This window comes from Anolis carolinensis, chromosome 3, assembly GCF_035594765.1.
Source record: "Anolis carolinensis isolate JA03-04 chromosome 3, rAnoCar3.1.pri, whole genome shotgun sequence".
Taxonomy (NCBI): Eukaryota; Metazoa; Chordata; class Lepidosauria; order Squamata; family Dactyloidae; genus Anolis; species Anolis carolinensis.
Genome location: NC_085843.1, coordinates 257,633,216 through 257,649,779, shown reverse-complemented (window position 1 = coordinate 257,649,779; position 16,564 = coordinate 257,633,216). Strand labels below are relative to the sequence as shown.

Below are 16,564 nucleotides of genomic sequence, written 5' to 3'. Positions count from 1 at the left end.
TCTGTAGCTTAAAAAAAAACAGTAAAAGAAGGATAAATAATATGGAAAGAATAAGGATAATATGCCATACATAAAAAGAAGAGTTTCAACTAAACTTTTAGCCAAAACTAATATCATGTACACGTGAAAGATCCTTGCATGAACAATACCCCCCTCCCCCCCCAAAAAAACCATTTTGAACTGTAGAGACCACTTGAAAGTTTTTTCCAAAGTACTTTCTAGGGTTACTTCTTTTTCTTTCACTGCCCTCTACATTTCCTATGATTTTCATAAGAAAAGTGAACGGGGTAGTTGGTGAGGCAAGCTTATCTATTTTCCTTTTTTTAATGTTCACCCATACTCAGTAAGGATGCATCTGCATTTACTTTGCTTGATGTATACAGGCAGACAGCTGCAATAGGATCAGCAAGAGAAGTATCCCATTCTATTATAACACAAACTTTAAAGATGCTTCTCCAACCCTATCCCCGAAGTCTGTTTCTTCAAGCCCTCCTTCAGCATTTTGCCAATGTCTATGTGGCTAACAACCTTCCAGCCATAAACAACGACGACGACGACGACAACAACAACAACAACAACAGAGCTAAGGGCAGGTTGGAGACACAATGTCTATGTGGCTAACAACCTTCCAGCCACAAACGACAACAACAACAACAACAACAACAGAGCTAAGGGCAGGTTGGAGACACAAAAAGACTTTTTAAAAGGAAGTTCTTTGTCAGTGACTCTGTTAACTGGGATAGACATATAACAGTCAATGGTTAACTACATTTTTCTGGCTTCTTTTTCTTCTTGTAAAAGGGGGAAATGTGAAGCTGTGTACAGATAAACAGATTTACTCCCTGACATATTTAAGACAGAGCTCCATCATCTGAGAATGGTGAAGAGCTGTGCTACATCTATTATATATTCAGTTATTCACTTTCACTTTACTTCACTTCACTTCTTAATTAGTCGCTCTCCACCAGGGTGCTCCGAGTGACTTACAATTTAAAATATCATTCCACAATATAAAAACATTCAACATAAAACATACAACAGTGACTATTTGGCAAATCTATTCAATCTATTGGTTAGAGTAGGCACCTAGCAGCATGAGTATAATGACTAGCAGAAAAATGTGAGAAAGAGGTAAGAGGTAGCTTGCACAAGAAGAGTAAGATAATTACTGAAGAATTATCTGCATGGCTTACTACACATTTTTTCTGAAAAACAAACAACAAAGGCTTTAAGAATGCTTCTAAGCGATATTATTCTCAGATGCATCAGACCTAGTGCACCCCAGGCACAATGTGGCAACTAAAAACAATATTGCAAGCAAGCATTTTCAAAAAGTATAAGCATATATGTATTTCACTAGATTCATAAGTTTCAGTTCTTCTTGTCAGTATTTCCTGGGACTGCTACTCACCAGTATAAGATAATGCTGTATTGCCTTCCACATTCTTGTAGAAATTATTTCCAACTATTTGCTGTTTCAAATGAACTTAATTAAGTTAAACATCCTGCCCCAGAACCATGCCCTCTTTCAAGCTAGGCTACTAAATAAGCAGGCAAACGGTATAGCTTGCTTGGAGAAGAGTGTTAAGGAAATACCAGTTCCTTGCTTCACAATGATATCAAGTCTAATAAGAAAATTACTGTGCAAAATATGACCCCCCCCCCCACCCCCAAAGGCTTGTTTTTGAGCTACAATGCTGCTGGTCATGCTGGATAGGGGATTCTGAAGTCTGTAGTCTGAAACAGTAACTGGTCCAAACTATCTAAAAGCTCCACCTAGAAAACTTTTAAATAAATGTCAGGCCTGAAAATCTAATGATCTCAAGCTCCGACATCATGTCATTTCACCCAACTCTCTTTTCACACAACTGTATTGCTATATAAGAAATATATCAATTCTTGAAATTTTGAAAAGCCTTCTCAATGGTGGCCCCCCGGCTTTGGAATGCTCCCCCTAAAGAAATCAGACAGTTGCCCTCTCTAGCTAACTTTAGGGAAAAAACTAAAAACCTGGATGTGTAAGCTGGTTTTTGAAAACTGTTGATTACTCTTCATTATGATGGTGGTCTTTTAGCCTTGTGCAGTATGTGTTTAAACCCAGTAAAATTTTAACTTGTGTATTATTTATTGTGATATCATTGTTGTTGTTTTTTTTTTAATTTTCTAGTATATGATTATTGGTTATATATGATTTTTGTCTTTTTGGTTTCTGCTTATGTATATATTGTGACTTGATTTTGTTGTGAGCTGCCCTGATTCCCTGTGGAGAGGGGGAGGGATATGAATAACGTTTATTATCAGTATTAGTATTTTACAACTCTCTCAGATCCCTTCCTTTTCTCCCTTTCTGTCTCATTAACTAAATTGTGTTGACCTTTGGTCTGTTCTCAAATTCTGCCTTCTTATCCTACATTGCCTGCCATATAGAGCTTTTCCATACTAAATCTTGCTGTCTCTCTGCCTGTAATCCTCTCAAGCTGCTGACCAACTGGATCTCTGAGAAGAGTGTGGAAACAGAGAATCAAATCATTAGTTTGACAATATGTTCCTTCCATTCATGTACAATAGCAACAAGTTACACAAAATGTATTTTATCCATTTACAAATTTACCTTCTTTTTTTGGAAGTGAATTGGCAACATTACATCAATCAAAACTACAATTGGAAAATATCAGTATTCGTAACTAAGAAACACATTGGTTCTTTATAAAGAGGAAATATTCTTCATTAATATTCTGACTAAACAGATGAGTCTACTAAGACAGATACGTGGACTCATAATCACAGAATGCAAGCAACTGCACTGATTTCTTTTTATCAGAGAACTCAGTTATAAAATTGACCAGAAGAACCAATAGTGTCTTATTAAGCATTTCAGTGGCTCCTGGCAGAAATAAGATTTAGAGATTTAAAATATATAGAAAACATTACCAAAGATGAAAATAAGCAAATAGCTAGAATATATAGGAAGAAAGTCAGAAAGGCTCACTAAACAGACATTATTTAAGCCCTTAGAAATTAAATGGTATGATCACTAAAAGTCAACATGGATTTCTGAAAAACAAGTCATGTCAGGCTAATCTTAACTCTTTTTTGATGAAGTTACAATCTCGGAAGACAAAGGGAATATAGATGTAGTAGAATATCCTGATTTCAGTAAGACCTATAACAAGCTATTGATATTCTGCAAACAATGTACTAAAGAGTTAGCCAATGCTACTATTGTGTGAATCTGTAATTGGTTGACCAACCAAATCCAAAGGATACTCACCAATGGCTCTTCTTCATCCTGAAGAGAAGTTACTAATGTGGTATAAAAGGGTTTTGTCCTAGGAATAATGCTATTCAACATCTTCCTCAATGACATGGATGATGGAATAGAATGTAGAATAAATTAATGTCTTTACACAATGCAACTGCAAATCCTTTGGAATCGCAAATCTTAGTTGTTTTATAGTGTTTTGTACAGTTATGTTACATTTCCTGTTAGTCCTAGACGTTGGTCTGAATTATAGGCCCAATTTAGTGTTACTTCTCTCTAAAGTAAACCCATTAAAATCATTGTAACTTCAACTGTGGCCCACGAGTCCATTCATTAAAATATGTATTTTAAGTAGAAGATAGATTGAACATATTAAGATAATTTAGAATTCTGATCCAGTCCTTTAGGGTATTTGGCTACCACTCATAATTTGATGTCATCTGCAAATTTGATAACCATACCTTTTTAGCACCAGGAAGAGAAACATTCGACTTTTCTAACAAAGTGTTGTTTTGGAAAATTTCACAACGAGACAATGTAACCTACTACTTGAAGACTCCTTAAGTTCATGCAGAATAAAATCATTTCCTGAATCATTTCTCTGGTATACTGACCATACATCCCAAATTCTAATATTTCAATATCTTTCCAACATTTTGCTGCCCTAGAAAACTAGGCTGAAGATTTTGTGGTTCTATATTCTATGCATTTTGATTACATTTGTTGTGCTGATAGTTTGCCTTAATTTTTTTTAAATATCTGGATTTAGTCATGGTCTTTGTACTGAAAAAGTGATACAAAGATAAAGAAGATAATCTTCCCATTCTGAAGAAAAAACACATAATCAAACGTTTTTAAGATACAGCATAAAGATTTTTTTCATCGGCAACTCCAAACAAGTTTCCTGTTAGAGAAAGCTATTGTGCAGGCAATATCTGCTATGACATGCAAATAATGGCTGTAGATTGCAATGGTCAGGTGGTGGAATTCCTGTGATTAAATCAACTGAATGACAACATAATTTCACCCTCTCTCTTTCATACTCATAATAATATGATTAGAGTTCATATTCTAAAAGGATGATAATACTAAACTGTTTTAGCTGGTGAAGCGAATAATTTAAGGTTTTCACATTTCAAATTACAGTAGAGTCTTGTTTATCCAACATAAACGGGCCAGCAGAATGTTGGATAAGAGGAAATGTTGGATAATAAGGAGGCATTAAGGGAAACCTCAAATTACATTATGATTTTACAAATTGAGCACCAAAACATGTTTTACAACAAATCGACAGAAAAAGCAGTTCAATATACAGTAACATTATGTAGTAAGAACTATATTTACGAATTTAGCACCAGAATATCACAATGAATTGAAAACATTTACTACAAAAAACATTGACTACTAAAAGGCAGACTGCATTGGATAATATAGAACTTTGGATAAGCGGAGGTTGGATAAGTGAGAGACTACTGTACTACCTAAATCAAAGCATGTTTTGCTGTCAATACATAAGAACATATCAGGTAAGCATCAGTCCATTTTGGTGAAGGAACTATCTTCTAATGAATGTTAGACAGATGCCTTCAAGTCATTCCTTACTTATGGAATTTCTAAGGGAAACCTTTCATGCAGTTTTCTTGGCAAGATTTGTTCAGAGAGGGTTTACCTTCCTCTGAGGTTAGGATAGTGTGATTCTCCATGGGTTTCCATGACAGAGCAGATTTTCAAACGATGGTCTCCAAAGTCAAATATAATCCAGCACTCAAACCACATCACATTGCCTCATCTTAAGAGAGATTTGTTGTTATGTATCCAAGCCATTTGTGACTCATGGGGAGCATAAGAGGAACATATCACACAGTTTTTCTGGAGTTGAAAATATGTAAGTCACCCAAGATTATCACATAGGTGTCTATGGCTGAATGGGAAATTGAACCCGGGTCTCCAGCATCATGGTCCAACAGCACGCTGCCTCTCTCACTGGGACATAGGTGTCTACTGAAGTTATACAGTGGGACCTTAAAATACAATACAATCCTATTATTCTCTAGTCAGAAGCCAGTCCATTGTGTTGACTAGTATTTGCTCTCACATATGTATGTTAAGTATCTCTAAAAGTCTGAGACTATCCCAGTACAAGTGAGCATCTTTCAGAAGATACATCACCTCTATATTGGTTGAATCCTACACCCACATTCTCAGGTCAGCCTGAAACATATATTAATTAACAAACGCACAGGCTCAGATAATATCCTATTTCCAAAAGTAAAAATCTGATATCTGCAAAGATATATGCAAGGTATTTTCCTTGATGTCCAAATAAGGTACATAAAATAATATTGCTGAGATAGCATAATTACTCTTATGTGACAAAGTAATCTCTTAAATCCTAATCTATTGAGTAATTTATTGGTGAAAACTAATACATTTATCCTAATAAACAACAGGACATCTGTACAGATACTACATCTTTATTCCACTCCATTGGGGTGCAGGCCTGTTACTATACACTTGACACCATTACCCAGAAGTGCAACCTCATAAAGAGACTGAGGAATAAATAGTTGCAGAACCAAACTTAACACACTGGAATTTTGGGTGTGTGCTAAAGGCACCAGATCCCATTTGATCTTGAAAGCTAAACCGGGTGAGTCCTGGTAAGTAACTTGGGTGGGAGACTGCGAATGAATACCAGGTGCTGTTGGCTATATTTCAGAGGAAGGAACTAGCAAAACAATTTCAAATTATTTCTTGCCTTTAAAAATCTATGAAATCCATCAGGCCATCATGAATTGACAGGCAACCTGAAGCTGCCTAAGACCACAAACATCTGAAAGCAGACCACATCAATGAGATTTTTGGCTACCTGCTCGGGGTTCTGAAAACGAATTAAATTTTACAAGTGAATTGCTAAGTAGAGTGAGAAGAAAGAAGGAACTGAAAAGTCATAATAGATTTCTAATTTACTGTTTAGCAGTCACTCCACAAGTACAGAACTGGACAACATACAGACAAGCAAGTATTGCAAATGTACTGTAAATCTCTTTTGCTACCACTAAATGCCATTTAAAGACTTTTGCACCAGATATGTCCAACAGAGGGTCCCAAAACAAACTGATGTCATCACAGGCAAGGACTACATCATAAATGCAGTTTAACATCACACCACCAACCATGGGCAGCTTTTCACCAATTTAAAACAGCGTTGTCAATTATCATAATATAGTAGGCCCTTTTTGGATTTTTTTAAAAAATCAAGTCATGAATGGTTGAATTTGTGGAAGCAGAATCCATGGCTACAGAGGGCTGTCTGTATTAGTATTAAAAATAACAATAAACTCATCCCTCTATGCATCATAAAAGCTCAGCAGCCCCTAAGGCATGACTTGTGGCCTGCACATCAAATGCTCTTAAGCAATGGTGCTATCACGGAGCTTCCTGAAACTTGGTGTCAAACTTGTGGTTAGACGTGGGTTTCGATGTAAACCACAGAGAGGAAAAGGAGGCAGCAAAAGCAACAGGAGAAAATTAAAAGAAAGTTACCAACTAAGCTCCTCCTTGTTTCTGGGAGGTTGTAGCACCTTTGAGACTGAGGCCCCTTCCACACAGCTGTATAAAATCCACACTGAACTGGGTTATATAGCAGTGTAGACTCACATAATCCAGTTCAAAGCAGATACTGTGGATTATCTGCCTTGATATTCTGGGTTATATGGCTGTGTGGAAAGGCCCAGGGAGAAAGAAGTTGATAGCGTACATTTACTTATTCAAGATATTTTTATTCCACCTTTTCCCGCAAGCAGACTCAAGGAGGCTTAAAACAGAATAAAACCATACAATACAATGTTAAAACGTGGTTAAAATCATATATTCGTAAACCCATTACCTCCTTCCCATAAAAACCCCTTTCGATAAACAAGTGCTTGAATCTTAAAACACCATCCAGCCCTGGCACATAAAATCTTTAGTTTAAAGCTTTCTTAAATAAGAAAGTCTTTACCCCCTTTCTGGAAGCTCAACAGGGATGGGGCAGCTCTTCCGGAAGGGAGTTCCAAAGTGCTGGTGTTTTCCCTGAGAATGAGCCTTCCCTGGTCCTACTTAAGCACATATTAGAGGGTACCCATGTGCAAATGAGGGTCTCCCTACTTGACCTCAACGTTCACCCAGGTATGTAAAGGGGAACAGTGTTCAAGGTACATACATATATTTATTATTAGGGTCAATAACCAACACCAAAAAATCCCCGTTAAATTAGGCACATGACATGCATTTAGAGATTAGGAAACATTGTCAAAAGCAGAGAAAAAAACCAGTATTGAATATATTATTATTAATGTATTTTATTGCATTTTTCTCCCATGGGTGGGATTCAAAGCGACATACAAGATTAAAACAGCAAAGATAAACATAACAAAAAGTCCAACAAAAACATCATAACCCAGGTAAACAGATGGCACACAATACCTCCCATATATAAACAAATTAATAAATTACAATATATATCATTAAAAAATTCCTTAAATTTCCGGCCACTGAGGTTATTTGTAAAACAATTGTACAAAGTTCCTAAAAATGCCACTTTTCTTTCGGTCATATGAAAACATTGAGAGGTCTAACATACCTTCTAAAAGATGTGCAATACCAGCACTGTCTAGACATTGCTTATTTTAGGTTGTCAGGAAAAGCCTGGTACCATAAAAAAGTTTTAATTTATGAACAAAAGGCCAGCAAGGAGGGGGCGGATCACACCTCTCTAGGAAGGGAGTTCCAGAGTTGTGGGACTACCACCGAGAAGGCCCTCTCTCTTGTTGCCACCAATTGCACTTGTAATGGTGGTGGGGCTGAGAGAAGGGCCTCTCCTGATGATCTCAGGGCTCGTGAGGGTTCGTAGGAGGATATGCACTAGATAAAACAGTACTGATAGATAAAACAGTATTAAACATTTAAATTTGTAGAAAACTAAGGTAAAAAGTAAAATAGGTATTAACACTTTCTTACGTTGCTGTGAATTTTCCAGGCTGTATGGCCATGTTCCAGAAGCCTTCTCTCCTGATGTTTTGCCCACATCTATGACCGGCATCCTCAGAGTTTGTGAGGTTTGTTGGAAACTAAGCAAGTTGAGGCTTATACATCTGTGAAAGGTCCAGGGTGGGAGAAAGAACTCTTGTCTATTTGAAGCAGGTGTGAATGTTGCAATTGGCCATCTTGATTAGCATTTAATGGCCTTGTAGCTTCAAGGTCTGGATGCTTACTGTCTGGGGGAATCCTTTGGACCTTCCACAGATATATAAACATTCACACTGGCCTCCATCCGGTAAGTTTTCTCCCAATCTGGACCTTCCACAGAGATATAAGACTCAGTTGCTTAGCTTCCAATATACCTCACAACCTCTGAGGATGCCTGCCATAGATGTGGACGAAACGCCAGGAGAGAATGCTTCTGGAAAATGGCCATACAGCCCGGAAAACTCACAACAACCCAGCGATTCCGGCCATGAAAGCTTTCGCCTGGGCCAACGTGGAAGACATGGGCAAACTGTGGCCCTCCAGGTGTTTTGGACTCCAACTCCCACAATTCCTAACAGCCTACCGGCTGTTAGGAATTGTGGGAGTTGAAGTCCAAAACACCTGGAGGGCAGGCCCAAGTTGACCCAGGCCTGCTTTAAAGGCACGGGTTGGGCAACTCAGGCCCGCCCTAGCGTCATTCAGACATGCGAACACAGCCTGCGTGTTGGAAGAGTGGATAAAGGGGGAGGATGAGGAATGGAAGCGAGAGAGACGAAGAGGCCAACAAGGTCACGTCGAGGAAGGCTCGCCCTCGACCCTCCCCTCCTAGAGCTATATCCCATCCCCACAGAGGAGGCCTCAAGAATCAAACAGGCAGGCCTCTCACCTGGCGTCCAGGCACAGCCGCGGAAGAGAGACAGCGAAGGCAGCTCAGGCGGAATCCATAACAAAACCCTCCCTCGGCCCGTCGGCGAACTGGGCAGGAAGTTCCGGAAATCCCGCCCTCGTTGGCGGGGCAGCCCGCGCATAGGCGGAGAGGACTGGAGCGGGAGGCTGGGATTGGTCCGGAGCCTCCGTCACTCACAAAAGCCGGGCGGGGTTTGCGCACAGCTGCTGGCACGTGACGACTCCTGTGGGGAAGGGAGGAGCCTAAAGCTCGGGGGGGGGGGCACTTCCTGTAAAGTTGCCGCTTTACAAAGCATTTAGGCGTGTTGTCACAGGCTTTCCAGTGCAAATCAAGGTGATTAATTGCAACGTTCTCACTTGCCTCCAACAGACAAGAGTTATTTCTCCCACCTTGGACCTTCCACAGATATACAAACCTCACTAGCCTAGTTTCCTTTGACTGTGTGGATCATAATAAATTATGGCAAGTTCTTGGTGGTATGGGGATATCAAGTCAACTTGTCTGTCTCCTGAGGAATCCGTGTAACGACCAAGAACAGTAAGAACAGACCACGGAACAACAGACTGGTTCAAGATTGGGAAATTTATTATTATTATTATTATTTACATCATTTATATTCCGCCCTTCTCACCCCGAAGGGGACTCAGGGCGGATCACATTACACATATAGGCAAATATTCAATGCCTTTTAACATAGAACAAAGACAAGACAAACATAGGCTCCGAGCGGGTCTTGAATTCATGACCTCCTGGTCAGAGTGATTCATTGCAGTGATTCACTGCAGCTGCTCTCCAGCCTGCGCCACAGCCCCAGCCCGGAAAGGACTTAGGTAGGGAGTTCATCATACCTATTCAACTTGTGTGCAGAACACATCATGCGACCTGAGGGGCGTGATGAATCCAAGGCTGGAGTAAAAATTTCTGGAAGATGAAATTTCTGAGGATGCCTGCCACAGATGTGGGCGAAACATCAGGAGAGAATACTTCTAGAACATGCCATACAGCCAGGAATACATACAACAACCCTTCTGGAAGAAACATTAACAACCTTAGATATGCAGATGATACCACTTTAATGGCTGAAAGCGAGGAGGAGCTGAGGAGCCTTATAATCAAGGTGAAAGAAGAAAGTGCAAAAGCTGGGTTGCAGTTAAACATTTTTTTTTTAAAAACCCAAGATTATGGCAACCAGACTGATTGATAACTGGTAAATAGAGGGAGAAAACGTGGAGGCAGTGGCAGACTTTATATTTCTAGGCACAAAGATCACTGCAGATGCAGACTGCTGCCAGGAAATCAGGAGACATTTACTTCTTGGGAGGAGAGCAATGGCCAACCTCGATAAAATAGTGAAGAGTAGAGACATCACACTGGCAACGAAGGTCCGCATAGTTAAAGCAATGGCATTCCCCATAGCAACCTATGGATGCGAGAGCTAGACCATAAGAAAGGCTGAGCGAAGGAAGACAGACACTTTTGAATTGTGGTGTTGGAGGAAAATTTTGAGAGTGCCTTGGACTGCAAGAAGATCCAACCAGTCCATATTCCAGGAAATAAAGCCCGACTGCTCACTGGAGGTAAGGATATTAGAGGCAAAGATGAAGTACTTTGGCCACATAATGAGGAGACAAGAAAGCTTGGAGAAGAGAATGATGCTGGAGAAAATGGAAGGAAAAAGGAAGAGGAGTCGACCAAGGGCAAGATGGATGGATGTATCCTTGAAGTGACTGGCTTGACCTTGAAGGAACTGGGGGTGGTGACGGTTGACAGGGAGCTTTGGCCTGGGCTGGTCCATGAGGTCATGAAGAGTCGGAAGCGACTGAACGAATAAACAACAATGCCTAGTTTCCAATATAGCTCACAACCTCTGAGGATGTCTGACATAGATATGGGTGAAACGTCAGGATATAATGCTTCTGGAACATAGCCATACAGCCCGGGAAACTCACAGCAACCCAAAGCCTTTAGGCTTCTTTGCAAAAGGTTGCTCTTGCCTCAAGAAATCACAAATCTCAGAATCCCATAGCATTGAACTATAGTAAGTGGGGTCAAACTGCATCAATTCCACAGTATGGATGCACCCTCACTCAAGGCTTGCAGGGAGACTGATGTTGCAAGACATCCTTAGTGAAATGGCAGTATCACATAGCAATGAATAATAATAAAATAATAATAAAACTTTATTTCTAGACTACCCTCTCTCTGATGGGACTCAGGGCAGTTTACAGACATGAAACAAAAAGGCAAACATTCAGTGCCTCAAATGAGTACAAGCACATCAAAATAGTACAGGATAATGCATAGTAACAACAGTAAACTTACAACAGAAGAATTAAGCATCGAGATCAAAATAAAACAATCCAATAAGACATAGTAAACTAAAACATGAGTAAAACATTACAACATGTATCCTAAAAGAAATTAAGATACAATTGCATTAAAATGGCAAACACTGGTGTTCATTTAAGATGTACGAGTAGCAGCCATAAAATACAAGTGTTCCAATGGGTTAAAGTGTCCTAGTCCTTCTCTATACGCTAACGTGCATAAGTGTGTTTTCAGAAGTTTCTTAGAGGAGGGTGGGGGCTATTTTTATTTCTTTAAGGAGGGAGTTACAGAGACGGGGCGTGGTCATGGAGAAGGTCCCTTCTCTCGTTCCCACCAACCAAGCTTGTGACTGGTGGGACCGAAAGGAGGGCCTCCTCCACTGACCACAGTGCACGGGATGGTCTGTGTAGGGCAGGCATGGGCAAACTGGCCTTCCATGTGTTTTGGACGCCAACTCCAACAATTCCTAACAGCCTACCAGCTGTTAGGATTTTCCCATACCTGCTACAGGGAGATGTGATTAAACAAAAAGCCTGGACCAGAACTGTTTAGGACATAACGACTAGTACTTTGTATTTAGCCTGGAATTGAACTACATTATGCCTGGAAATCTTTTCATTTTCCAGAGTTTACCACAGACATGGGCAAACTTTGGCCCTCCAGGTGTTTTGGACTCAGCTGTCACAATTCCTAATAGCTGGTGGGAGTTAAAGTCCAAAACACCTGGAGAGCCGAAGTTTGCCCATGCCTGGTTTACCATCAAGAGATTTTTAAAAACACCTTAATCCAATCCAATAATAATCCGCAAAAGACAATTCAGCAATTGTGGAGAGTTGATTGTAGAAGCATTCAACACAACCATGTTTGCCAATTGTAAAAATATAGAAATTCCCTTTTTACAAAATCTGCTTGGGGTCAGGGACTTTCCGAAGAGAACTGCTGAGTTCCATCTTTCTTTTCTGAAAAAGTCTCCCTTTCTTTTCGCAATCTGAGGCATGTGGCGATGTTTATTTAGAACAGAAGAGAAAGGAAGCTTCATGTTATTCTCTTTACTGTCCAAGGGATGAGGAAAAGTGGTTTGATGCTAGTGTTCTTCTTGACAAGGTTCAGATTGATTCCATAGGAATGGCACTATTTGGGAAAATAAATATCTTATTACATCAAACACGGTAGGAAGACCTGTGAAAAGAAGAGAGACTGCCATGGTAGATAAATTGCTTTTAGGTTTATGCTGGTGTTTAAGCCAATGTATTTAGAATCATAGAATCATAGAGTTGGAAGAGACCTCGTGAGCCATCCAGTCCAACTCGCATTCAAAGCAACCCTGACAGATGGCCATCCAGCCTCTGCTTAAAAGCCTCCAAAGAAGGAGCCTCCACTGCACTCCGGGGCAGAATTCCACTGCTAACAGCTCTTACAGTTAGGAAGTTCTTCCTCATGTTCAGGTGGAATCTCCTTTCCTATAGTTTGAAGCCATTTTTCTGCACCCTAGTCTCCATGGCAGCAGAAAATACGCTGGCTTCCTCCCTATGACTTCCCTCACATATTCACACATGGCTACCATGTCTCCTCTCAGCCTTCTTTTCTGCAGGCTAAACATGCCCTGCTCTTTAAGCTGCTCCTCATAGGGCTTGTACTCCAGACCCTTGAAAGTTTTAGTAGCTCTCCTCTGGACACATTACTGCTTATTGAAATCTCCCTTAAATTGCGGTGCCTAGAATTGGATAACGTATTCCAGGTGTGGTCTGACCAAGCAGAATAGATGGGTAGCATGACTTCCCTTAATCTAGACACTATACTCGTATTTATGCAGGCCAAAATCACATTGGCTTTTTTAGCTGCTGTGTGACATTGATAGGATGTTAAGTGAAGGTTCTATCTATTAAAAGCTTGTTAAAATTGATGAATGTGTTCACATCTCTTATAAGGAGTTAGTTCCAGGCATGGGCAAACCTTAGCCCTCTAGGTGGTTTGGACTTCATCTCCCACAATTCCTAACAGCCAGTAGACTGTTAGGAATTGTGGGAGTTAAAGTCCAAAACACCTGGAGGGCTGAAGTTTGCCCATGAGTGGGTTAACCTCTGGTTTGTAGGAAAACTGAATTGCTGTGTTGCAAAATGATACATGTCTAAAAATTGTATCACCAACATTGAATGTTTGTAAAACTTACCTATTATTTTATATCAGTGCTAGCCCACTGATGTATTTAAGTGATACCTTGGTTGTAGTCATCAGATTATTACTGTGAAATCTGAACCAAGTTGGGAAACCTATTATTTGATGCCTTAGGGTGCATCCACACTGTAGAATTAATGCACTTTGTTACCATTTTTACTGCCAGAGTTCAGCACTATGGAATCATGGGAATTGTAGTTTTGCAAGGTCTGTAGCTTTCTTTGCCAAAGAGTGCTGGTGTCTCACCATACTACAACTTCCAAGATTTCATAGTATTAAGCCGTGGCAGTTTAAAAGTGGTGTTAAACTGCATTAATTCTACAGTGTGGATGCATTCAATGCCATCAAATGACAAACCAATCACCTGTGGATCATCCAAAGAACTTGTAAAGTCTGGTCAAGACTGGATTAAGTTGGTTGGGTTGATGAAGAAGTTTCCCAAAATGCCCCCAATTTTGCACTGATGTGGAAACTGCTCCATGAATGATGACACCTACATTAAATAAATGAGTATATAATAAAATATAAAGAACAGTAACCATCACCATTAGAGTCTTCGTGTGTGAATAGATTCCAACAATGTCAGTGAGAGTAATAGGCTGTTCCTGTTCATTTTCCTCAATTGTGCAATGCACACAAAGTGAATGACTTGAAGAACCAAGCAGCACTATTTCCCATTAGCATTATCCTGTAAGGGATTGGGAACAATTGTATCAGTGGCAGCATTGATAATCTGGCCTTGCCAGCAGATGGTAATGCCTCTTGTCCGCTCAGTTCTTACAGTATCATGAGTAACAGCATTAGTTCAACAGCTGTGATGTCTGAACAAGAAATCCACGTTTAAAATCATGGGAATTTCTCTAAGGCCTGGGACGAAGTGGCACGGGGAAGCTTGTTCTGCAATGAATTGCTAGTTATGCAGGTTTGGTGCATAAAGATATATGTGATTGTCAGTTGTCAGGTAGAGTGGTAGTGGGGCAAATACAGCAGGAAAAGTGGGATAGAAGTCTGTGGGCTATGTATGTGTGTGAGAGAGCTGGAGAGATTTAGTTCTAGCCAGTTAAGGATTGTAATAATTAAGTGGTTTGAATAGAAATGTTTTCTTGGCATTCACAAATATCAAAATCCTAGTCTTCAGTGCAGCTACACAGACAAAAGCCATCTTATTGTTACCGCTTTATGACAATGTTTTCCTGGTCCAGCAACTACCTGGGGTGTATCTACACTTGCAGTTTGAGCCCATTTTGACTGCCATGGCTCAGTGGGAGCTGTGGCTTAGTGAGGCATCAACACTATTTGGCAGTGAAGTGTAGAGACCTTATAAAACTACAACTCCCATTGTTCTATAGCATGGAGACATTGCATTTAAAGTGGTGTCAAACTGTATTAATTCTACACCCTGAGACGTCAATCAATGAATGCACTACCGGTACTAACTGTTGACCTTTAACCAGTAGACTATTTGGGATTAAGAATCATAGAATCATAGAATCATAGAATAGTAGAGTTGGAAGAGACCTCAAGGGCCATCTAGTCCAACCCCCCGCTAAGAAGCAGGAAATCGCATTCAAAGCACCCCCGACAGATGGCCATCCAGCCTCTGCTTAAAAGCCTCCAAAGAAGGAGCCTCCACCACGGCCCGGGGGAGAGAGTTCCACTGCCGAACAGCCCTCACAGTGAGGAAGTTCTTCCTGATGTTCAGGTGGAATCTCCTTTCCTGTAGTTTGAAGCCATTGTTCCGTGTCCTAGTCTGCAGGGCAGCAGAAAATAAGCTTGCTCCCTCCTCCCTATGACTTCCCCTCACATATTTGTACATGGCTATCATGTCTCCTCTCAGCCTTCTCTTCTGCAGGCTAAACATGCCCAGCTCTTTAAGCCTCTCCTCATAGGGCTTGTTCTCCAGACCCTTAATCATTTTAGTTGCCCTCCTCTGGACGCTTTCCAGCTTGTCAGCATCTCCCTTCATCTGCGGTGCCCAAAACTGGACACAGTATTCCAGGTGTGGTCTGACCAAGGCAGAATAGAGGGGGAGCATGACTTCCCTGGATCTAGACGTTATTCCCCTATTGATGCAGGCCAAAATCCCATTGGCTTTTTTAGCTGCCGCATCACATTGTAGGCTCATGTTTAACTTGTTGTCCACGAGGACTCCAAGATCTTTTTCGCCCACACTGCTGTCAAGCCAGGCGTCCCCCATTCTGTATCTTTGATTTCCATTTTTTCTGCCGAAGTGAAGTATCTTGCATTTGTCCCTGTTGAACTTCATTTTGTTAGTTTCGGCCCATCTCTCTAGTCTGTCAAGATCGTTTTGAATTCTGCTCCTGTCTTCTGGAGTGTTAGCTATCCCTCCGAGTTTGGTGTCATCTGCAAACTTGATGATCGTGCCTTCTAACCCTTCGTCTAAGTCGTTAATAAAGATGTTGAACAGAACCGGGCCCAGGACGGAGCCCTGCGGCACTCCACTTGTCACTTCTTTCCATGATGAAGACGACGCATTGGTGAGCACCCTTTGGGTTCGTTCGCTTAGCCAATTACAGATCCACCTAACCGTAGTTTTGTCTAGCCCACATTTTACTAGTTTGTTTGCCAGAAGGTCGTGGGGGACTTTGTCGAAGGCCTTACTGAAATCTAGATATGCTACATCCACGGCATTCCCTGTATCGACCCAACTCGTAACTCTATCGAAAAAAGAGATCAGATTAGTCTGGCATGACTTGTTTTTGGTAAATCCGTGTTGACTATTAGCAATGACCGCATTTGTTTCTAAGTGTTTGCAGACCACTTCCTTAATGATCTTTTCCAGAATCTTGCCTGGTATTGATGTGAGGCTGACCGGACGGTAATTGTTTGGGTCGTTCTTTTTTCCCTTCTTGAAGATAGGG

General features: G+C 40.7%; 1 protein-coding gene across 2 annotated transcripts in view; it reads right to left on the bottom strand.

Annotated features, from left to right (window-relative positions):
• rnf13 (ring finger protein 13) overlaps positions 1-16,564 on the bottom strand; it is an 86,557-nt gene that overhangs the window by 55,743 nt on the left and 14,250 nt on the right. The window contains exon 1 of one of the 2 annotated variants that reach the window (XM_003218188.3): positions 9,159-9,311. The exons of the other annotated variant lie outside the window; for it this stretch is intronic. The gene's annotated coding sequence lies outside the window, so the exon portion shown is untranslated. Of the gene's footprint in view, positions 1-9,158; positions 9,312-16,564 lie in introns of those variants that run through there. 2 annotated transcript variants of the gene reach the window in all.